At 42.0% G+C, this 25,540-nt stretch overlaps 1 protein-coding gene across 7 annotated transcripts in view; it reads right to left on the bottom strand.

The window, feature by feature from the left end:
- Window positions 1-21,055, bottom strand: part of CHL1 (cell adhesion molecule L1 like) — a 128,960-nt gene extending 107,905 nt beyond the window's left edge. For 5 of the 7 annotated variants that reach the window (XM_040568686.1, XM_040568694.1, XM_040568693.1 and 2 more), the window contains exon 1: window positions 20,576-20,790. The gene's annotated coding sequence lies outside the window, so the exon portion shown is untranslated. Of the gene's footprint in view, window positions 1-20,575; window positions 20,791-20,905 lie in introns of those variants that run through there. The other 2 variants (XM_040568689.1, XM_040568690.1) reach the window with 2 other exon arrangements.
- Window positions 21,056-25,540: the final 4,485 nt, after the last annotated feature.

Here is a 25,540-nt window from a genome sequence, read left to right as displayed (position 1 = left end):
AATGGTATAGATCTACAGATTCAGCACCTGTTTTTGTCCAGCGCATCAGCTGATCTAACTGTTCCTCTGCTGGACAAAAGGGTTTCCAAGCCGGTGTTTCCTCAGTGCAAAGCTGCACAAGTCCACAAAACATGGTCCTTCACCCTCATACCACTATCCTTACAACACAGCCCAAGCCATCTCCCAACCTGTTCCAACATTATTTTTGACCAGAAGCAAAAAGGGAGATATTCACCAAAGTCTCACTCATGCTCTTCTGAGAGTATTAATTCAAATCTAACAACAACAAAGTCTCTTAACAAGATTTTGTCTTCTTGATCCCCAACTTCTTTCTGCTGTAGTGTTTATATAAAACTACGTGGTATGTGTCAGAGGCCAGACAGACTGAAAAGTTGATGCTTACTGTCTAGGACTCATCTCACACTTGGTTTTCATACCATATTTCTTGGCTGCCTACACTCATGCTAATCTGCTAAAAATCATTTTATCCGCTTGGAAGACGACATATCACTTGTACTCAGTTCTATTATTCATCAGACTACCAGGATGTCAGCTCTGTGACTGAGTGCTAATTATCCTTTCCCACTGAATGTCAGAGGCAGTTGCATTTTCGGCAGCAATTTTTTCTTCTTCCCATGGAGTCAAGAGGTGGAAGCTGAGACCTATTGAAGTCACTGACAAAAGCCCCATTGACTTCAATTGTGTCGGGAATTCATCTTTTAATGGAGAGAGACCTGTTTAAGCGTTATTTAGTATATGATGTCAACACTCTGAGATAACAATTGACACCAGAACAATATGCACATTACCAATGGTGCCAGGATGGGACACAGCACTCAAAACCTCTGCACGCCATCAAATCCCCGTCACAGGACCAGACAGGATGGTGCAACACTCACGTTTCAGGTGCCTATGAACAGGGAATGACCTCTCGTCTGGTCAAGCCCAATGCATGCAACGTGTCTGGTCCTATCTGAGAACAGGCACGCTTTGCTGGTGTGATAGAGACAGCTCATTCACTTGGTAGGTTGGATTGATACCACAGCTAGTAGACGGGCTTTTTCCTATATGGTGTCATATGGAGATATAAGCCCATCTCCAGAAGTAATCTGGAATAGCTACGGTGTTACAAATTCACAGCGTACACTGCATCTTAATGTCTGTAATAGAGGCAAGAGCTAAAAAGGCAAGGAACGAGGAGGCAAAGTAACTTCACCTTTCACTGACTTCCTATTTCTCCCCTCCAAGACATGCTGGCAAGGAATATGGCAGCGTTGTTCAAAATGCTCACTTTTAACAGGAAAAGCCCTACTCATCTTGGAGAATGTTTCATGTGATAATAAATGAAAGGCAAAATCCAAGTGTTGACATGCACACCATCTGAATTACGTGCTTTGCCAACACTTTGTTTTCTACCCCCTCCAAATAAGCTATCCCAACCTGCCCTTTCATTCAGCTGGTGCCACTGCCTTTCTCTCCCTCACCTGCAGACTTGGATTAATCCAAGTGTCTCACTTTCCCATCATTCCACTCCCAGCTGAAGGACCCTCTTGACCTGAACTCCCAACCTGAATGACGGGGACCTGCACTGCTCCTCAGCCCTCCTTCCCTCCCTCCCTCCTCAATCCTTCATCCGATAGAAACAGGGGATGCTTTAATAACCCATAAACTGACCACCACATAGATAGCAGGTACCGAAGCAGCCACACACATACTCTCAGGACAGGACTTTTCTCTTATTTCTGCACAGCCTCCTATAACCTTCAGGTCTTCTCTCTTCCAGCTGTCTCTGGATTACCATGTTTCCTCCAGCTAATATCTAGTCTGTTCTCACTGCCTGCCTCCTATATTGCTTCCTAGCTATCCGTGCAGAAAGCTCTCTTTCAGTTATCAACGCCCACAGCTTCTCTCGTTTACACCAGGTGAGGAGGTGGCCACCAATTGCTCTAGCCAATGTGTTGGTCACAAGTGAATACCGATAGCTTCAGCACAGCTGTTTGCATTTTGTGACAGCCCACGCAGAGCAAAGTCATTCATTCCTTGGGGTGAGCATATCAGCAGGCTGCAGGAAAGCAGCCAGGTCCAGGGGGTGAGGAATCAGCATGAGCCCATCATCATCTCCCCCCCTGCATGAGCCTGAGCAGGTAAGAGGATAGCCATCTCCTGAGGACAACAGCAATGACAACTCAAGCTGGAAGGCAGTTTTTAGCAGATGGTTCAGACCAGCAGTTGTTTTAGCAGCCATCCTGCCCAAATCCAGCTGAAGAATATTCTGCATTGCTCCATCTTTCTCACGCAGCTAAATGGGATGGAAATCTACTGTTCATGTGAAAATCATATTTCAAGAACTCCACTTTAGAAAGGCAGGCTCAGATACATTTAAAATCCTGTTCAAGCCAAATTCACAGCACAGATTTTATTCAAATGCATTTCTATATGCTTCTGCATCAAGAGGCTGCAACTCGCCATCCTTTCTTCTGTGCAGGCTCCTGCTCCTTTTACTGTTCCTGTGCCACAGCCACCAAGCTCACCTTGGGACAAGGCAAACCCACTCTCCTTTTTCAGTAGTTGTGTCCAAAACATCTAAACTACAGAAGCCTAAAAAAAATAAATCTGATTTTGCTTTTTTGATGCATCCTATCAGTCATTTTGTTTAAATACAATGCATTATTTTATATATATATATATATATATATATATATATATATATCATATATATAAAGCTTAAATTAACAATCATTCATATATGGAAGGACAAAGAAAAATAAGTGATACTTCCTACGCAATTTCATATGACAAAATGGTATAAGTGAAGACAGAATGTAAAAACTATTTCCAAATGAGAAGCAGAATCCATGACAGCAACACACAGAATTAAAAATAAATAAATAAAAATCAATGTGCACTGCACTGGTTGCTTGCAAAATTAGACAATTAATTCTGTGTAAACTAACCTATCAGGAAACCACACTGTGGGGATCCTGATAGCTGTTATTGCAGTACACTATATTAAGAAAACAGCGCTTTAATGAGATCCCTGGAGAGTCTCCATGGACTTGGATCTTCCTCTTGAAAAGACCATTTTTACCCCATTTAACTGCTAGTACTTTGCACCTCTGATACACACATGAACAACAAGAAAAAGCTATTAACACAATTATCAGTACCAATAATCATTGTGCTTCCTGGGATCAAAAAAGACATTATGCCATTTTCAATATGTAAGATCCTTCAGAAATAACGTCTGCATATTGAAATCCAGTGCACTTAAAAGCACTTGCAGCCAGCATAGCAGAAGCACAAAGGCAGCTTTTATACAGGTATTGTAAGAATACTGTTTTTTTTGTTTTTTTTTTCTTTTTGTGGTGGTGGTTGTCTTTTTGTTCTAATAAGTATGATGTGATTTAAAAAATAAAAATAAAAAAAAATCTGCAACATGACTTCTATTAATATCTCAATTTTTCTCTAGATAAAGCTCTTGCGCAGACCTTGCCAAAATACAATAAATGCACCAGTTTAGCATCTGATTTTTCCAGTAAGTACTGGAGAATATCACCTTTGCACCAACTTCAAAATGGCTGTATGTCTAACTGATTCCTGGCTGAAAAACAAGAGCAAGACAGAATATTTTGATTAAAAGTTTAGTAATAGGGTTGGAATCTGTTCTTCTGTATGCAGATTCTCTGAGAAAAAAATAAAATAAAAACACATCACAAAAACGGTGTAACCACTTTTACAGCTTAAATCTGAGCAATCAATATTCTCAGGTTTCAAAAAGCTTTTCCAGTGAAGCCTGTGTTTTTTTCTCATCATATTAGCTGTTTAAGAGAAGTGGCTCTGCTAAGTGATGCCTTAGATTACAGGGGCAGAAACTGTAAAATGGTTTTATTAATTGCACTTACCATGAAGTGCAAATAAATAAACAAGCCAACAAAGAAACTCATAAGCCTTTAACCCACCCTGTAAATTTAGATGAATTACTCCATTTATTCTCCTACAGTGTTTCAGACCTTATATAAGATCTATCAACTCTCTACGTTACTAATATAATGGACTGGACATTACTAATATAACAGACAAAATTATGATACCAATATTGATTTGCAATATTGTCATAATTCAGCAAGTTAATGGGTTAAAAAGTTAATGGAAATGCTCACAGATCAGGCAGTTAATGAATGCAAACCCATGTGCTAGTATGTGCTGTGTTATTATTGTGTGGCTTCCATCTTACCTAGGCTAGTTTATGGGGCATCCTCTGCCATCAGGACTCCTGGCTGGATGGTCCAAGACACGTTACAGCACCCTGGGCTTAGGTGGAGTAAGCCAACCTGCAGAAGCTCATCTATGGACAGCCCCTGCTGAAGTCGGCCCTCCATGATGAGGAAGCTGACTTTAGCATGTTTCAGGCCCCCCTAATTGATTTTACAGCACCAGGAAATGGAAAAAAGAGTTCAAATGCAATCTTTCAGTCCTAATATTTACACTGGCAAACATTTGTTTATCTCCCAGCTTTGTAATCTCAGGGCTTCTGGAGAGCCTGGGACAGTCTCCTAAGTAGCTTCCTCCAATTTGATTAGTGGAATCCATCGCCAGCCCTATAAATATTCCTAACATTTGCACCCAATGGACCAAGTATTTTGTTGAGCAGACTAATTGGTTCACAACCCCTGCTAAGTATCAGCCATATCATCCCTAACTGCCATAGGCGACTATCATCATTAGTCGAGTGACAATCTCCCAGAGAATTTTGGCTCTTTAATCTCTGTTCTCCCCGAGGACATCAGACTTATTACGGGTTAAACCTATCAGAGTTCGCTCCTGTTCCCTTCTTATGCTGCATCTCAGCACAGAAGAAAAAACCTTGTGAACACGGCAACACAAAGGAAGCAAATGTCCACATCTCCCAGAATGGGCCACAACAACGCACAGACCTTGGGGCTAAGGCAGCGGGCCGGATCCTGCCTACTTACAAATCGAAGCAGCTCTGTCGCTGTTTTCCAGGAGTCTACGTGGAGAAGCGTGATTTAACGGATCCCATGGATGAGGGTCCTTGATCCTTTTACTGACACGGCGCTAACACCAAAATGCCACAGTCAGGATTGTCAGAATTTTTCAGAATTTGTCAGAACAAAAATTGAAAACAAGGCTAAAGGTGGGAAGAACGAAAGACAAGCTCAAGGACAGATAATGTAGTCAGAGAGCCAGAACCCACTCAAAGGATGCCAGCCTCAAACAATGCAAAACTGCTCCCAAACCTTCCTTATGACTGTGCCATAAACATGGAGATTTGTGCAAAGAATCAATGTTTCTTTCCCTTTCTTCCAATTCATTATTAAAAAAAAATAAAAAAGTTCTGCTCTTAAACTCAGGAAAATCTTTAAACTGCTTGAAAGACCTGGAGTGTTAAGGAGTATTAAGGTCTCTCACTTCAAAAGTCAGACACATCACAGACACCAATAGCTCACAGGATGGTACTCAGAACTATAGATGTTCCTTCTGTTAATTTTTCTGAAATAGGGCAAAAAACACAGTTTCAAAGGAATTCCTCTCCTCTTTGCACTGCTCCCCTTTCAAAAAGGGAGAAAAGCAATCGTCTTGCTGCAAAGTCCTCTGGCAGCCTTCAGCAGGGAGCATCCTCTGGATTGCCTGCTTTCAGATCAAGTTATTTGTCATCTTAAAAATATCTTTAGCTCGCTGATGCTGCAGATTTACCTGACCATTTAAGACAAGTATGGAAAACGAGCTTTTTAGCCACTGATCACAACCCCAGCCTAGCTGAAGGCAGTGAGATGCTCACTCACCTACCTGCTGACTGTATTATTTTTACATGCTCACACATGGCACTGACTCTTTTCCTTGGTTAATCAATGACAGGACCTCTTTAGCTCTTCCACTGACATCTTCCAATTTTCATTTTTATTCTTCTTATTAGAAAGGGAAGGAGCTGATAGGCTTTGGAAGAAATTCAATAACTCATGAAATAGTGAGAAGTTCAGGAATCAGCTAGTGGTCAAGGATCTCACAGGGCATACATGAAACAGTCAGATCCCTCGTGTCTTTGGGTCAGTGAAAAAAACACCTCTTCCAAGTTGGCGTTGATAAAACATTGCCTCTGTAAGCATCATCAAATATTAATATATACATCTTGACCTACCTAATATACTTGTGGGTTTTCTTTACAAAAGCCTTCCCTGCTTCCTTCTCTTCCAATCCCATAAGCCTTGAAACTATCCCAAGGTTTGCTTTCTTGAAACACAATGACTTTCCTCTATAATTTCTGGGGGCTGCCAAAGAGAGGCATTGGGAAAGCTGAGAATTCCTTGCCAATTCCAGCCCAGACCCATTCACTATTTCCTTCACACGTTTGGCCTCATACAATTTTCAGTTTCATCTTCCTCCTCACTTCTCCCCCTCCTTTCCCTATACTTCTTGACCAAAACTAGTATTTCAGTACTTTCTTAATTTCTACCCTATCTGTGACACCAATTAGGAAAAAATTAACTGAAGTGGTCAAAGCAGCAAGTGCTTGAAGGAAAGTGGTTATTAAAAGAACGAAACCAAAGCAGATCAGTTGCGGACACTGACTCTCATGTCCAAATCTGTAATAAAGCAATAAACTATGGCTTTAACCGCCAGAGCTACACCGCAGCAATAACCCGCACCACAGAAAACCATCAGCATGCACAACACTTTTTTTTTCTTTGAGTCATGCTGAGAAATCTCTGCAATTTGTAGCTTTGGAAAGCCTCCACATTCACATTCTAATTTGAAATGATATCTCCCCTGTCAAAACATGCCTGGGGGCAAGCCACTTATGAAGGAAAAAAAAAAAGGGGCAAAAAAAATAGCAGTCTGAATCTTCTCGTCTGCTCTGAGTCATAACATCTGCCATGGCAAGGTTCTGCAGCCAAATACAAGGAAGTTACTATTCTACAGGGAGGAACCCCCAGATAAGGGCAATACCCCAAAATACAGGGAAACTGAATCAGTTCTCCAAAGCTGTGGAGGCATAGCCATTAGATATTAGGAAGCAGCAAACATTAGCATACAAACTTTCCAGCTCTTCCCAGGTTCCTGCCCAAGACAAAGATATGAACTACATACCTATATCAGTAGCCACACGTGCACTTGTGCGTGTACTCACGCAGACACACACATTACAGATGGATAGTTTCAAGTTCCAAAATCCACGTCTCCACAATAAATCTAAAGATCTTATACCCTCCATATTGAGTTTCCTCTGTTTTGTTTGTTTTCCTCCCAGTCTCATCAAATGCTGCCAGTACTCCGATTACTTTCCAGGAAGTTGAAGTAATATCATATTCAAAAGCCTAAGGCAAAAGCTATTGCCCATTGCACAAAACACTTCGGAAAAATACATATGCTGTGAAGACCTGCTTCCTCCCAAACTGTTTTCTTTTTTTCATGAAATGCCAGGATAGTTAAGTAAGTCCATGCAAAGCCATACCTAAACAGTAATCAGTTTAAGTAATATAGATATATAGACACTATTATGTTTATATCCACTGTATCTTCTAAACACCTTATCCACTCAAACAGAACAGTCTGAAGAAACGGCCAGAATATTTGGTTTGAAGGAAACTGAGAAACCTTGCAGGAGGCAGTTACAGGATCACCTACCCAGGGAGACATTAATTTCAAACCCCTACATTTGGAAATGACTTTTGATCTGAAACATGAGAGTTTCCCAGGATCATAACAGATTTTTTTCATTTTATTTAAGTAAAATTAAATTCACCAAACGGCCCCTGGCTTATAAAAGGCTGAAAAAAAAAAAAAAGTGCTTCTATTAGATTTTTTTTTCCAAAATAAATAAATGTATATATATTTAAAAAAAATAAAAAATCCCTTCCATAGAAAGCATCTGCTTAGCAGGCTAAGGTGGTCAAGATGTAACTGAGATAGGAGGCTGTGTACAGAATACATTAGAAAGGACTAAAAATAAGTATGGTGCAAAATTAGCAATTTAGATCTACTGCTAATATATTCTTACCTTTGACAGTAAGTATAACTGCATTCAGAGGTCATTCAAGGAATTATAGGAAAGACGAAACAGATCAAAAATAAAGAAACTATTAAAGGCCCTTTAAGAAAGGAATGCAAAGAATTGTCAGTTAATATTTCATTTATCTATAAAATGTTTCAAGGAATGAACATCACAGACCCATATAGGTATATATGAAAACAGGTGAAATAAGGTCAAATAGTCACTTTAATTATCACGCTGGAATTAAGAGAGAGTAAATTTAAAGAGGAAAAGAAAATCATAATAAGTAATTAACTCTATGAACCCTCCGACAAAATATTGTCATCATGGTTAGGAAAGTGATTGGATGTTTGAAGTGCTAATAATACTTTCACAAGGCAGGATAAGAATTTATGGGCTATTGATCTCATGTTTCAGGATGGAAGTCAAACATTAAGTGCTCAGTAAGAGGGAAAAAACTTCTTTCAGGGATGCATTGTTCCTTAAATGTTATAAAGGGAGTTTAGGGGAGGAGGGAAGAAGGAAAAGTGTTGTTTTTTTTCTTTTCTTCTTTTTTTTTTTTCCCTCCAGGATGTTGAGTCATCTAGTACTAGTTACTAACAGAGATAGGTTTCTAAGTTAATTATATCTTTAATCGGATTGAATAGGGTAATTCCTACCTCTCTGTGTTCCTAATGGATGTCACAATGTCACGAGCTGAACGCTGAAGTGCCGCTCTGATTTGAGAGCAGCTTCTAGGGAATCCTTAGGCAAAGACAATTATTCAGATGCCCATTTGAAAAAGAAAATGATTGTCAAGGTCAATATACCTCCAACAGTATTTTGGAATAATTACTGCCCAGTTAGTCGATTATTACAGGTAGCGAGGACATTCTTGCATGATATTTTTCCCCCAAGAAAACAGTTTCTTACAATTTATCCATCCTGCTCGTTCCAAGGAGAATATTACCATAATAAGCCCAGGTTTTAGCACAGTCCAGAAGATACCCATAGTCTAGCCCAGAAATAAGAAAATTGTTATTCAATATTTCTGGCAATGTGTAATGTTTACAGCCATAGGAGACCAACATTGTTGAATTACCTGCAGCTCTGTGTAGGTCAATGCCCTAATTGGTCACCAAGAGTTTATGCTTCTATTAAACAGTGCAGAGGAAACGTTGCTAATTTCCATTGAAAAAGTCCAAGAATAATTATTACCTTCAAATCCTAAAGCAGTATAGGAAATGTTGCTAAACAAAACTAATAGCTTTGTGATGGCAAAAAATAACATATGCAAGCTATCTCTGCATAACAAGTACAACAATATTTTCTACTGTGGATGTAAGACAGTGGTTATGAATATTTTTCCAGAAAAGCTATTTTCAGTCCTGGCTAAAGAGCTTCCACAACAGCAAAGTGACTTACAACCTTTACAGCACCTGTTTCACTTCCATTATAGCTGTAGGTCCAGACGGAAAACATGCATTTGAGCAGTAAACATGCCCAAACCATGATCTTGACTCAATCATTTCACTTTCTCATAGAAGAAATACAATATGACATTTAAATTAATGATTACCCAGTTATCAGGCACTGTGAAACATGCTATGCTTCTCTGGAGAAAGAAGACAATCGCTGATATGGTGAAAGTATTTCATGAGGACAAACACATATAAAGATGTTACACATCAAAAATAGCTGAGACCGCATAGGTTTCCCTGCTGGATTTCCCAAGAGTTTGTTTTAATGGCACAAAAATGGGGTTCTTTTAAAAGCATTTAAAAGAACCTTTTAAATGTATAACGTTCGTGTCAATAAACTGAAGGGCACACAAGAGACCACAGTGACAGCTTGCTGCTGATAAGGTGAAGCATGCCGCAGCCCAGGCAATCCATGACATGCCCTTCACTCCTGGGGAACACTGCAGGGCTCTCGTGGTGGGAAATGGCCCTCAGCTCCATCACATCTAAACAAAGTTGATGGTGCTGTCGACTCTCATAGCAGCAGAATAGGGAGCCAGCGGTGCCAAGAGCCCAAATGACAAGTAGGAGGTTTCTCCATCATCATTAACAAAGCAGAGAATCCAAAATTGCCATTTTGACTATGAAACAGATGACTCCAGCACTGCCAATGCTCAAGGTGTTTCCAATGCCAAAACTCACTTTGCTGCAACATATGCTCCCAAATTCAGAAAAAAATTTACTCTTTTCAGACAAAATTCATCTCTTTGTCCTTCCTTTGGTTTCACGTCTCCTTTTTATACTTCCCATGTACATTCTCCCTTTTTGCTTAACTTTATGTGATTGCCCTTTCAATGCCCACAGATTTGAAGGCATTTGCACCCTTCCGTACTTTTCCTTATTGCCTGCAAATTATATCCAGTAACCTGTATTCGACTGATCCTATCACACAAGATATCAGGTCATGATTTGAACACATCATAGTGCATTCCAGCGGTTAATCACGGATGAAAATTTGTGTTTAATGTCTAACTTGAAATTGTCTGCTTCCAGCTATTGGACCTTATTATTCTTTTCTCTTCTTGATTAAAAAGCAGGGTATGCTTTCCTCATGAAAATACTTGTCCCTGTAATCAAGTCCCTTCTCAATCCTCTTTTTGATGAGCTAAGCAGATTTAGCTCTCTAAATCTCTCACTGCAGGGAATTTTCTCCACTCTTCAAATCAATACTGTGGTTATTTTCTTGACTTCTCAGTTTCGTAAACTTTTTAAAACTGTTGACATTAAAACTGGCCATAGCTTTCCAGTATTCTCATGTTCTTGGATAAAAGTCATGCTTACGAGTGCAGCTCTTATGTCAAAGGGTCCCACTGGTCCTTCAGCCATAGCATCACATTGGGAAGTCATCTTTCTTCATCCGTTATGACCCCTCCATGCCCTGTCAGGGTGACTCCCCTCACAGATACACACCCCCAGCATGTTCATTTGACTTGGACCCCTGGGAGGTTGGGAGGAGGAGAAATAGCTTGCCAGCCAGTCAGTCTGCCCCTTGTAACTTCTCATTTTCACACTCTTAATATCGCCTCATCCACATCTTTGGCAGCAGTCATTTAATTTTTATGTTGAGACTATTGATAAAGATGTTAAACAGATTCAGGACCAGTTCTCTTTCCAGTGAAACTGCACTAAAAGCACACATCTTTCAATAGAGAATCCCCATGGACAAATACCGTTTCAGCTTTGTTGGCTGAATCTTAATCCATTAAACAGGAGCACTGTTAGTACTACATACTTTTTTTTTTTTTTTTTTTTTGAACTGAAATTTCATGAGATACCAAATCTAACACCTGGAAAACTCCACCACAACACTTAGTTACCTGTACCTAGCAAACCTGTAACCTATTCATCAGGAATAAGCAGAAAGCTGTACTAACTGATCTTAATTCCCTCTCTAAACTCCATATTAATTCAGTCCTTTATCAACTTTTCCACTATTTTTCTGGGATTGACCATCCCCTACCACATTCTGCTTTCTCTTTTTGTACCCACGCTCCTCCAGTGTTCCTGCACCATGACACACAAGAAGTCAACATCTGAGAGCAGGAGGTCCCCTCCGCTCATGCACGCGGTTCTTGGATAACTGGTATTTCTGCCTGCTGATTTGGAAGTGTTTAACCCTAGTGAAAGCTGTCCACGATCCTTCTCACATTAGTAACAGAGCCAAAAATACTTCAGCATCCTTGTACGATGCATCACTCTATCTTTTCCAAAGATACTAAAAAAGGCTTTCTGATAGACATGTCATCCCTTTGAGCAGCCTTGCCTCTTGCAGCTCCACTTCCATCTATCCAGCCCAATTAATCCTCCCCAGCTTTGCCAGGGACGTGTTGCCTCACTCCACAACATCCTTGTGAGTCCCCGCTCCAGAAACGCATTGAGCACCAGACGGTAATTGAGCTCAAGCTCCAGCCCAGCAATCAGTGATCCTAAGTGGACTGGACACATCTCCTCTCAAAGGTGTGCTGCAAATTGTCATATTAGCACCACACAACCCTAAAGCGGTGAAGCATTTGGAATATCAGCTGTCTGACACTATTTACCTGTAGCAAAGTTACAGTTCAATTACTGAGGTAATATCTCATTCAGGCAGAACAACAACAACAACAAAGTATGCAAAGTAGTGAATTTAAATCCATTTAATTTAAAGGCCTAATTTTTTTTTTTTAATGGGCCATTCGCTCTCTAGGGACATTTGGATTCAGGGATTATAAGAAACATAAAACTATAAATGGTTAAATGGATTGCTGCTGCCTGAGCTTCAAAGCTTTGCATACATTATTCTTTTCAGTAAGTGCATTATACAAATAACACTGAAAAATGTAGTACTCCTTTCTATAGCAGCACGAGGTAAGGATAAAAAATTTGGTCAAACCATGACCCATTACAAGGAGCTTTGTGCACAGACAAGCTTAGCATACATTTTGGAGGATGACAGAGGAGCAGGTTTGTACAGAGAATGCTGCTTGTCTGCTGAATATAAAGATTATTCCTTTTTTTTTTTTTTTGGTGATACACATGATAAAATTTGTGAATAGCCCTTGATGTTTGCTGCCCGTTGTTTTTCTTATAAATGCTGAGGCATAATTCTTATGCACCACAGATGAGATTTTCATCTTGCTGCACTATGGAATTACGTGAGGTTTCACTGCAGAGATACCTGACAGCAGGAAGGGCTCACAATGAAGATTTGCTGCACTGGCAGGATAATTAGATACAACACTCAGAAAGGCAGGATCCTGCACACATGGAAGTAAATTGGAGAAACTTCCTTTTCTGAGGCTGGCTGCACAACGAGGCGGGCTGTATTACTTTCTGGTGCCACACCAGCCTCTGCGCTTTACCTTTAATAAAGCAGTGTGCTATAACGTAACTCGAGCAGATCTCAATTCTCAGCAGTCCCCTGGGACGCAGCAGGAAGCTCCAAGTGCTTGGCAGCAGGTCAGCACAGTTTGGGCAGGTATCAGCCCGAAACCACCTGCCAGCAGGGCAGGTACAATCACCACTGCGTGCTGCAGAGACACAAACAGCAGGAACGCTGCAATTCAACACGATAATCAGAGATGATCAAAATCCCAGATTTAGGTGAAAGCCTAAGTCCAGCCTCATCCCATCAATAATCAAAAGGGGCATTTGTCCCACAGGTAGCAAACCCTGAGCAATTACTGTGGATTTCAGTGGCAGCTCCATACATTGAGTGCAGTAGGCATGCCTCCGCTTGGCCCACCTGGGACAGTCCTTTAATCACTACTGTTTTCTAGCTTACGGCACAACGTTCATAATTTGTATGACTCAGGAAACAGAAATATTCATTACTGTCTGCTGGTTATTTGTTTCCAGTCAAAACGTGGGACAAGAGTATGCCACTTGACAGGAGGCACTGCATTAAAGCTCACCATACGTTTGTTTACCCGCACACACAGCCTGTTGCAGCAGTGCTGATGGGCACAGCGAGACCACATGGATGCCTGACACCATCCTCCAGAGGCCCAGGTGGTGGCAGCCAGCGTAACTCAATCAGCCCCAGCCCAACCGCGGTCATTTATATCAGTCAAGGATCTGAGCCATTACGCCTATTTCTCCAACTGGTTAGGTTGTAAATTAGATTTTCATCACTCTTGGGACAAAAACCTGACTCTGCTGAGGTCAGAGGGAGTTTGACCATCTATTTCCGTGGCGCCATGACTTCACCATTGGTTTCTGTGTGATGTTAATCCCAGAAGTCACCCCAGCGTAGCAGGGGTTTTATTTTAATATTTTCTTAAGAAAGTATTATCATCCATTAGTACAAATACCATCAGTTCAGTGCTGTGTTATTTTTTTCTGTCCAAACGTAACAAAAGGAATTTTTATTTCAAAGTATTTTGGATTTTGATTACCCAACTAGCTACGTTTTTGATAAACGCTTAAACAGAACTCATACAAAGTAAGCATCACATACAGGTTACTCAGACGTAAAAGCGTCTCATGACCAAGATCAGGTGGGACCATCTCTGACTCAGTCAAGACAAAACAGAAATCCTGTAAAAATCGATGGTCTACAATGAAATTTTATTAGAACAAAGTCATTGGTGAAGGAATATGAAAAAATAACCAACAGAAACAGCATAAAACCCCTACTCAGCAAAATAGCCGAGCATTAGCCTCAATTCTAGTTAATAAGTTCACTGAAATCAGCAACCATATTGTGGTTTGGGGGTATTTTGCATTTGCAGATGTAAACCCAACAAATCAAGCAAACAAGCGTGGGTGCAAGTGTGCACACAACCCTGTATCAGCAAACACAAACAGCCACAGCACCACAGGGAGAAGGATTGTAGCAATGATGGACACACCAGGCTGGGTGTGAGACTGATTTTTTAGGTGCTCCAAAACCTACAGACAATATGTTATTATTAATTATTCTCTCATTTCAGTAAACAAAAACGACAAAAAAAAAAAGTATAAATAAAAGCCACCAAGTTAATCGCTTTTATTAGCTGAAAGCATTGTTACGGTATTTTCCATGGGGGGAAAAAAAAAGTCTGCCCTGGAATAATAATTTTATTTTCCCTATAAGCAGAGTGATCTTTTGCCACGACTAATTCCATTTCAAACACCAGGGATAGGGCAATGGCAGCAGCCATTATTTACTGAAATGCTGTTACAGGTTTCCATCAGTTTTAATACTGTACTACACAGGGCACAACGAAACGACGCATTTTTCAAACACCCTGTGAGGCTGCAGGGATGCACCCTTGGAGGCAGCCCTCTCCTCTCCTTTCCTCCAAGTGGCTGCCGAGCCCTGCAGGCAGCGCTTGTGGCCACCCCTTGGTGGCTGAGGCTGGCAGCAACTCTGTAGTGCCACACTCAAAGAGGTGGTAAAGGAGATACAGGACAAAAGGTGGGTTTGCCCAAGTCTTCATTTTCCCTCCCTCCTTTTAGAAGATTACAATTCTTTGAAAATGAAGCTTCTGTTGTCACTGCTTGCTTAGATTTAAACTTTCCACTCATGAGGGCAGTGAGACTTCCCCACTTTTGCAGATCCCCTCCCGTGGGTTCACCCCCCAAGAAAGCTGCAGCCACGTAGCTTTATATCTCAACACTCAAAGACTCCCTGCCCCATGCCAGCACAAGCAGCACCCCAAGCCGGCAGGGACAGCACTGGCCCTCACCAGGCCTGCACCAGGCCGAGCGATGTGGAGGCCCACGGGCACATTTCGCTGCCACACCACCTGCTGCACACCAAGGTCACCCTTCTGTACCTCCTTCACTGCAAAGGACAGGATGGGAGCACGAGGAGAAGCTCCGTTTTCTCCCCACAGCTGAAGCCACTGGCTGTAGGCTGCCTGCAGGGAGCTTGGCGTGGGCCTGGCCGACCGGCCCGCTGCCACAGTTACAGCCAGACCAGGAGCCATCTGTCTGTAACGTCCTCAAAAGCCACACTCCAACAGGAGCAGCCCTACCTGGGCTCAAACGTCGGCTCCTCCTCGGCCCAGCTGCTCGGGCCTAGATCCAGACATTGCTGCTTCCTCTGCATGGGACAACAGGAGCAAAGATGAGGATGGCTCCCACCTGCGCAGGCCCATCCCTGTCCTTCCTGGTGTCCTCCCCACGCTCCCTAACCGAGTCACATCCCCACCACACCTCCACTTTATCCCATCTGCTTGCTGACTAGGCAAAAGGAGAAAAAATACCCGAAAAGAAAAATCGGCAATTTTCTCAGTAAGTGCAGAAAAGAGAGGGCTAGCAAGGGTCAAAAGAAATTATGAACACTAATGGAGAAAGTAACATAAATCTTGTCCTTCTTAGATGGAACAGGAGCTCACACTCACAGCAGTTAACACCAGTTCAGCTATACCAATATTACAAATACTAATTTTTATGATAAACTGTTTTCTGTCTGCATTTTATGGAGTTTCATACATTCAGGTGTAATGAAGGAAGAAGGAAACATCTGCTAAGGAATTCTGCAGTCCCAGAAATAACACATCTCCCTGACTGTGTGACCAGCACAGTGCATTTCTTACAGCGGTGCTGGGACCTGCCAGGAGGATAAACGCAAGGCACCAAATATCACCGCATACCTTAATCTGTTTATAATGCACAGGCAATCACTGCAATGGAAAATGAACTAATCAGCATTTGGGTATGCAAATGTGCTTACAGAAATCAATGCATAAAACAGATACAAGGACACTAACCCAGAGAAAGAAGGAAAAAAAAAAAAAAAGCACCTTGAGTTTGGGGTATTGACTTTGCCACAGAAACAAAAAGGTAAGCTCACATGCACTTAAAACTGGACCAAAAGTTTAATACCACGAGTAATAATATGAAATATTAAAAAGATCCATAGATGACTTCTTCAAAAATATGAAAATATATTTTCTGTAAATAAAAGCACACCTTAAATTATGCTAAAAAACTTCTAGCTATTGGGACCAATTCTAATTCCTCAATAAAACATACATAAGCGCTTTCCTCTTGGCATTCATGATTCTTCCTGGAGGTGACAATCTGTTACCCACTGAGTTTAGCTGGCCCTTGATGATGAGTTGGACGTATTCCTTTATATTGCATGGACATCTATGGAGCATGGAATCTATTCCACAAGTGAAAATTAGAGAAGCAAAGAAATACATGCCAGGTTTCTCAGAGAGAAAAAAAAAAAAAAAAAAGCTAACTACAACATTTTTCTCGCCCTCTTCACCACCACCACCAGATATATTTGTTCCCTGAAAAGTAAAGGTATTCCCTTGTAAAAACAAATTCCCAGTCCTTACAATGTTTATTTTTGTAGTGATAATAGTTTGCTGTGGAAGGTTGTAAGTGGCCAACTTGTTCTACAGAACCCAGATTGACCCATTTCCCTGGAATCCAAAGGGACATCTGGGAGCAAGATGAACACAGGACCCAGCAGACACACAGAAACACGACAAAGCCTAGAAATGCAATTTGAAGTACAAGATTATGAACTATAATAATCTTAGCCTAGCACTATTGGCAAACAATGAGTTGAGACTTGGATCACTGTGATCCAAACACGGCAGCTACACATCCTCTTTCAGTCCAGCAGGTCAGTGGATCACACAGTACCCAAGCTTTGTTTAGGAACAAGAAAAATACCTGGATTCCTTTTTCTCACCAAGAAGGAGAAAGAAACCTTCCAGAACGCCAACCTGAAAAATAAATGCCATGACAGCCTGCAGTTCTCCCAGCCCTGAAACCCTTTTTCTAAGTTACAATTTTAGACAGAAAAGGATATTTGTATACTAGCAAATAGCAGAGCTCAAAGGAGCAGTCAAGTATTGCAAAATGTTGCTGAGAACCCCAAATCCACCCATAAACATCGCAAATGTTTTGCTTTAGCTCAGTCAGGAGGACACAAATGAAAGCCCATTAGCAGCTGGCCTGCACAAAGTAAACCCCTGAAACAGATATTCTGCCTTCAATTCAGTTTGTGCAGTCTTCCTCTAAAGCAAATCACAGCACAAGAAGCGAGGATGGGACAGCTGCAAGACTCCCCTTCATTGTGCACGCAGGATTTAAGATATCAGCAGAAACGGATCCAAATGTAACAATAAACAGTGAGCTACTGAAATAAAAGTATAATTCACCAGGTATGAGCTGTATGAAGGTTGGCACAAGATGGTTAAGGCCACTATTGGTACTTTGGGGGTATGTGACCACAATGACTTTTATCATCCCTCTGCCCTTTGAGTACTAAACCCATTATTTCCTTGCACAAAATAAAGAACACAATTTATTCTGCAAGGACAACCTAGCCCATGGGCTACAGGACATGTCAGGCTGCCCTGACATAAGTTGGACAATGACCAAGCCCCATGTTCCATGTTATGTTTCATTTACTCATAATGCATCATGGTGTGACCCCACAAGGCTTTGCAGGATCTCACATCTCAAGTCAGCATGACGGGAATGTTTCGAAAAGCAGTTGGTAGATGAGTGTCTTTGTCAGACTTGCTTCTCCCAGTAATGATGATTTTTTTTTTTTTTTTTTAAACAGAAGTCTAACTGAGAAAGGACAATTGAATCTTGTTATAAAACACTGAGCACATTAACACCAGAAGATGGTTTACAAGTAAGATTCTTGCTCTTTTCTTCATGCCCATGCTGCTGGCCAGACTCAGCCCTGATGCATCATTTTTAATTATACATAATCTAAGGCCTTTATAAGGTCAGCTTTGTGCTCGCAGAAAAAAACACATCTTTAACAAAACGGAATTTCTACTTTGCTGGACGAATATACCAAAAGAAACTGTGGCATCTTGGCGGGTTGCTAAGCAACCAGCAGCTCCAGTGTCACTTGTTTGGGATCAATTCAAGTCATTCATCAGGCGCCGAAAACCAGCTCAGGAATTCCAACAAATCTGCGCCTTGGGAAAGCCACGGGGAGTTCCTGCCGCACAATAACACTTTTTTTTTTTTTTTTCCTTCGAAGATAAACTTTGTAGATGTTCTTTTGATCTGTGTGATACGTTAATTCATTATTCTTAACATACTGCTAATGGGAAAAGCTATAATTAACCAACTACAACATTGTAACGCATGCGAGATAAACTGAACTAATTAGTGGTGTTTAAAGTAGTCTGTCCTCTCCCACCAGGGAAGCAGGAGAATCCTTCCTTATCTCACCAGCCGCTGTCCACGACATCATTGTACATAATGCATATCTACCTTCTTTCATTTTACCTTCCAAACATAAGTGATAAAGTATATTTTTACTGGCAAACAAGATGGCTACAATCCAAGCCACCTGCAGTAAACATAAATGTTGTGAATAATACAGTCCTTCATTTAAAAGAAGGCTTATCTGCTCCTCTTCTTGGGATAAAGAAATGGAGCATTATGTTTTGATTCATTATGTTTAATTAATGGAGTAACACATACTAAATGCCCAAAGTAATTACATTCATTTACATTTAGCTCTCTGTCCGTAATCAAAGTGTATATAACTGAAGTACAGCCTCTTTATTTCAGCCTCATATCCAGAGCTCATTTTATTCCTATTTTGATAAAAACAATAACAAATTGCACAATTTTAGAGCAGGAACTGCTTTCAAAGCTGTGTTACTTCAAACAAAACTTCCGCAACTCTTGGATTGCTGAACTTGTTTTGACTGTAGACATTTAAGGAGACTTTCATGTATACTGTGCAATATTTCTGAAGGAACACCAGTACCTCCTTCAACCATGTAACATGGTCTTGCAGTTCAGTAAGCCAAACTCCGCTGACAGCAGCGGCATGGCCCAAGCAAGGACCACGGAAACCACCTAGCAGGAATCTTGTATTTTCTTAAAGACCCATTGGGAGAGTGTGGGGGATTTTTTTTGTTTGTTTTAATACAAAGAAAACTCATTACTTTTAAGCAACACAGAAGTATCAACAGAGTAGCAGCTCCACAGTCTAATACCTCAGGTCAGTAGAAGCCAGGCGCAGCATCACGGGAAGCAATGGGCAAAGGAACACGTGCCCAGCTCCAACAGGGCAAGGCTGCATGTGTTCACTTAGAGGGGAAAAACCAAAAAAGCAGCTCAAGGTTCACGGTTTTTGCCATCTCCTTTTCTCAGGCCTAAAGCTACACTCATATTTGTTATTTATTGTGTACAGAACAATATTTCTGAGAGCTGCATAACATGTATTTAACTCAGTCACATCAAATGAACCCTTGACAATCACACAAAAATACTACCTGTCAAGTCTCTGGTGAAATTTTCAAAAGCGTGTTTCAAGCAAAACTATTTTCAGCTTGCGCTGAGAATAAATATGCTTGGTTTATATCTGTCGAGTTATGGTTGAACACCTGAATGTTATCCAATATATCATAGCTTAGCTCTTTTCTACCCCAAAACACGAAGAGAATAACGTTCGTCATACAAGCGATACATGAAAAGGCTATTGCTGCTTCCTGTGTCTGACAATTAGGAAACAGTACAGAAAGCACTGTCTTCTTGCATTACAAAGACCTAAACCTAGCTGAGACCACTGATGGTCTGATCGTACAGCACTAATTAACAGCACACAGCACAAGATAGAGACGTTTAAAGATTCTTATAGCTCTCGTGAGCTGCAATACAACCACACCACTCCCCACAGAAAAAATAAAAATAAAAATAAAAGACACCTGCTGAAGACATTGGCAATTATTTAGGTATTGCAAAAAGAAATGCCCGTATCGTAATGGGGAAAAAACGGAAAAAGAACGAAAGAGCGAAGTACTTGCACAGAGGGACGCCACCCGGGTTGCAAACTTGAACCCATGCAAAGAGCAGGGGAGCAAGAGGCAGCCCCCCCAGCCGAGACCTCGGCACCCCCCGGTCTCCCCCTATTCCCCCCCCAACTTCTCCGAGGGGGGCAGCCCGGGGGAGCCCCGCTCGGAGCCCGGCACCTGCGCGCCCCGCTCCCGTAGCCCCGCTCCCTCTCCTTGCCTCTTCCCCGCCCGGCAGCACCGGGCGCGGTACGGGGAGCAGCAGCGGCAGCAAGGTCAGCGCACAATTAACGGGGTTTTGGAGGGCGAGGCAGGGCCATTGGTCCCGGCACCCCCCGGCCCGGCTCCCCCTGCCTTACCTTGGGGCCGGAGGAGGCTCGGAGGCGGCAGCTGGAGCTGCGGGTAGCGGCGGCGGCTCCGCAGCCCTGTCCCGGCTCTGCAAATTAATCGCTCCACCCCAAAAAGAAAAAAAAAAAAAAAAAAAAAAAGCTAAACCCAGCCTTGCTCCACACCCACGAGAAGGAAGAGGGGTCCCTCCGTGACTGGCATCAGTATCTCCTCCGGCTGCGCTTGCAGGGAGCCATGGCAACGAGCCCCGCACCTCCCCAAACCGCTGCCCGCCTCCCCCGGGGGCCGAGCCGCCCCTGCCCCGCTCCCTGCCCCTGTCCGTGTCCCCGTCCCGCTCCCACCTGCCGGATCCGACGCCTCTCGGCAAAAGCCGGGAGCCAGCGGCGCCTCCGCCCCTGGCGGCACCTGGGGTGCCGGGGGGCGAGGGAGACAGAGGACGGCAACGTGGCTAACGGAGGCGAGTTCCCCCGCACGGCCCCTCTGCGGCTCCAGAACGCGGAGCAGGAGGCGTAGGCGCGGCCAGGGATCCGGCCGAGCCCCCCACACACCCATTTTCCCTCCTCTCGGGGCACACAAGTGGCTTTGCTTTCGGAGAGAAGGGAGCGAAACCAGAAAACCTTGGATGGGGATGGTCCCCATCCTCCCTGTCCACCTCTGCGCTCTCCCTTCCCCAAAACCCCACGCATTCGTCATCGCAACACCTCATCCTTTACGTGTTCAAACCTTTGAAAATACCTTTTCTTTATTTTTTGCTAACGCCCCTTTTACTCTTTGCTGGATGTTCTCTGCAGCACAACGGCCACAACAAGAGATCAGTTTTGTGCGCGCTTGAACAGTCGGACTTTCTGCCTGCATGGTTTGCTTCTGTAACCCCTTTGTTGCACGGGCTAAATTTGTGAGTGCGTGGTGAGGCCCGACCTCACAAAGGTGCCAGTCATGCTTTAAGCACTCCGGCCAGAGATGCTGCCTGGAGGTGCTGAGGGTCAGACACAATCATTTCCGCCAGGACTCGGACTTCTCGGGCAATTTTCTGTCTCACTGCTGACCTTTGAGGTTTTTTCCTTTTCTCTGAGCTTTGTCTAATGCGATGAACAATAATCATAAAGAAGCATTCACAGACATTAAACCATAAAACCACCCTACCGAATCACAGCTAACACTCGTGGGGATTATTATCATTTGGGTTAAAGATTTTTTGGACAGTAGCACTCAAAATTTGTTGGCAAACTGATGTTCGTCTCCAGCAGACTTAGGTGGGTGAGCTTACTTTTTAGTCAGGAAGTTAGTAGTCAAAATCAATGAAAGGTATTATAAACTAAATGTGGTAGTAAAAGAGAAAATCTGAAAGCTAGGAGGGAAAAGAATAGAATAATTTAATATTCCGTGCTAAGGAAGCAAATGCAAAACTCTTCAAGCAATGTTATGCTTGATATTTTAGTCATGCAAAGTCAGGCAATTCATAGATAAAATTTTCATATTAAACTAGCCTTAACTCAACTTGTGCCTATATAAACGCCTAACTTCTGACCAAATGTATAGAGAAAAGCTTCTGCTTTGTAAGGAAACCATGCTATGTTTGCCTGGAGAGCTCTGATGCTGAGCACTTGGATTTATGCACAGCTGAGGCCAAGCCCAAAGCACATGTAAGGAAATGGGAGTTTTCCCTTTGAATCCAGCTCTCATATCCAAATCCTGAATTGACTTACTGTTTAGTCCAAAGACAGTAAAATGCTATATTTACAGCACATTGCTTTCCAAAGCAACCAACAGCTAAGCAACAGGGCTGTGCCCCCATGCAGCGGAAACCTCTGAAAATAAATGGGAAAAGAGGCCGCTGTGAAGGAATTTTTCAGCTGTGTCAGGGCTGCCAACACATTGGAAAGCCATTTGACCCCACAGAAACACGCCCGTCAGATATCGAGGCAGTCCAGAGGTGACTGGAGATTTGCTGAAGCGCTGGCAAAACCCCACGTGTGCCAGGGGGAGAAGCTGAGTTCCTGCTCGCCTGGGAGCAGAGGCAGTGGAGATGCTCAGGGAGTGGGGGAAGCTGCAATCACCCCTCCTGACATTGCCAAGAGGACAAAAAAATGGGAACGAGGACTTTTCCCCACTCCTGGCCAACAGCACCCTCCTCCCCGGATGCCTTAGCGGCCCCAGGGGTATCCAGGTTGATTTTTGCAGGGCTCTGACACAAAGAAGAGAGACAACAATCTAATTACCTCCAGTGCCTGCTGGAGGCAGGACTGCTGCCAAAGTCAACTCCCTGCGCTGCCCATACCTATGTTGCCATACCCACCCCTCGGATACGCTCTCATGCAAACAGAAACAAGCTGGGATTGCAAAATGCTGTGACCACTGAGACTCTCATTTCCCTGTGGAGCTGGCCCAGCTTTCAGGTCCTCTCTGGCAACATGATTTCACCAAGATCTTCCCACGGTTCCAGGTTCCAGCTTGTAATATGCAAACCATTACCCACTTTTCATTTTTTTGACACAGAATCATGCAGAAAGTTCTCCTTCCTCTAGGAAGTTAACTGATGGGAAAGTCAAAGTACATCAGCTCACCAAAAGCTGCTCCAGACTCAGAAAATGAAGTGTGTTCATGTTCATAATCAGACATGGCACCATTCACATCCATCTCCAAGACTACGGTTTGCTTTAAGTGTAAATAGACATAGTCCATTCAGATTTCCCCGGTTAATGAAACAGGACAAATGTTATAGCACTTAAGTCACCACTGCACAAAAATAAAGACAGAGAAGCACAGTTTGGTTGTGACCATTTCTCTACAGAACTGCTCTTTATTTGGGGATTTCCAGTGGAAAATCAAGGAGCCTTTTCATCATTCTCGCTACTTGCTGTGAGAATGAGAGAAACACTGCTAGAAACACTGGAAAAAGCCATTTAATCTCTCTAGGCTGGCATTGTTTGCATATTTAAAATACAAGTTAAATGCCTAATATTGTCTCATATCAACTGTGAGAAGAAAGCTCTGAATATTTATCTCAGGAATTGTCTAAAGAAATCAGAAGCAACAGCGGGTGTGTTTGTACCTATTTCAACTTCAACTTGTTACCTGGTTCACTGGACATACTCCCACAGGAAACACCTACCGTGTGAAAATCAGTTCCAAAGTCCAATGAGAGATTTTTCCAATTTTACTCTAAATGCCATTTGAGGTACACAAACTGCTTGGGACAAAAGAACAGATTTTCTTTATAGAAAATTCATTTTGCTTTTAATTGACAGAATGTATCCCACTGCCACAGCTTATTAATAGAGATGATGTCATTTTTTTGAACAGGTAGATATGCAAAAATGTGAATATACTTGAATAGCAAGAGTTATTATTTGATTTATTTATTTATTTTAAAGAGGGATCTATTTCTGGGAATCAGGTCTGGTCCTGGACAAATATAATATAATTGATATAACTGACATCATGCCAACTGATAGTTTTTCCATATCAAAATTTGTTTTGTCCTGCTACAACGTTTCACAGGAATTTCATTAACTTTGGAATACTTATAATATTTAAATTATACCAGCTAAATGTATATTGAGAAGTGTAAAGCTGCATTAGAAATTAAAAGCTGAGAGGGAAAGATTTTAACTGTAGGGAGAAAAACATAGATGAGACAAGGTGATTCACATGACACTAATGGTTTATTAAACACATACCTGAGAATACATCAACAACGCTCAGCTTTGAAATGTTGAAAGTTAGATGGGTCTTGACCAGAGCAAAGAAGCTATAGATGTGCTAGAAAATGCTAATCTTTTCCTTCATAATGAGAATACAGGAAAAATCCACGTGATCAAAGGACAGCAAATTTAAAATGAATAAAAGGAAATACCACTTTTCACAGTTAGAAGTAATCCCAAGAATGCAGGCTTTGAAGAACCTGGAGTGAAATGTTAGGATTTTTTTTTTTAATATAATTTTTTTTAAAGGCTGGATAATTTTATGACTGCTAATAACATTTGTAACTATGCAAGCTAAGATAATAACAATGGTAATCAAATCTCATGCTTCAGGGCATAAATTGATTGCTTGGAGGGGCTACGGAGGTTTTTCTTTTTTTTCCCACTACTGAGTACATGATTTCACAACTGACTAAGTGCATTACAAGGGAAGTGTTTGCTACCATGGCTAGACAATTGATCTAATCTGTAATAACACATACAACACCAAGATACATTGAACTGCCCGTATACCTATCTGCTTTGCAAGCACTAATAGACTTAAGGCCAAATTCAGCGTTTGGTTCTTAGTTTCCATTTAGCTTCCAACATTTCTTTTGATAGAAAACAGTAAGGTTTAGATCCAAAACAACACACACACTCTCCTACTGAGCAAGAATATTAGAATGAATCTTAAATACCCAAGTTAGGCAGTGGGTTCCTTCATAGAGTCAGATCCAAAGCTAAGGATGAAAACCATCCTACTGGTTGGTTTCAATTCATAGGGTATCAGCTCACCACGCAGGCTGGCCCATGCACATCCTATGGCCAATTTGTAAGAACATGCTTTTGGAGACAACCATGCATTTCCATTTAAAAAAAAAAAAAAAAAAAAAAAAAAGCATCATAGCTTTGTTTCTTTGTAAAACAGCCATACAAAGAGGTGAGAGGGTTCAGCCTGGAGAAGGGGATTTAGGTTTCATTTCCAGCCGTACCAGGCAGCTCCACAGAAGTTAGCACTCTGCTCCAGGTCAGACAGACTTTGTGCTTATAAATCAGATTTAAACAAACAGAAACTAATTCAAGATTCCCTGGGCCCAACTTGGAGCAGAACTGAGCCTCACCATGCTTAGGGTTTTTTGGTTGGGCTCCAGCGGTGCCACAATCGATTCTTCATGCTTTTTTTCTTGAGACGTTCACTAAAGGTCCTAGAAGTTGTCCAGAAAACTTCATTGTGAATGAAACTTGGCAATTTGTCACCTTTGATGTCATTGCTTGTTAAGTGAGACCTTT

Source organism: Cygnus olor, chromosome 10, assembly GCF_009769625.2.
Source record: "Cygnus olor isolate bCygOlo1 chromosome 10, bCygOlo1.pri.v2, whole genome shotgun sequence".
In the NCBI taxonomy this organism is placed as follows: Eukaryota; Metazoa; Chordata; class Aves; order Anseriformes; family Anatidae; genus Cygnus; species Cygnus olor.
The sequence above is the reverse complement of the archived record's forward strand: the minus strand, read 5'-3'. Positions and strand labels throughout refer to the sequence as shown.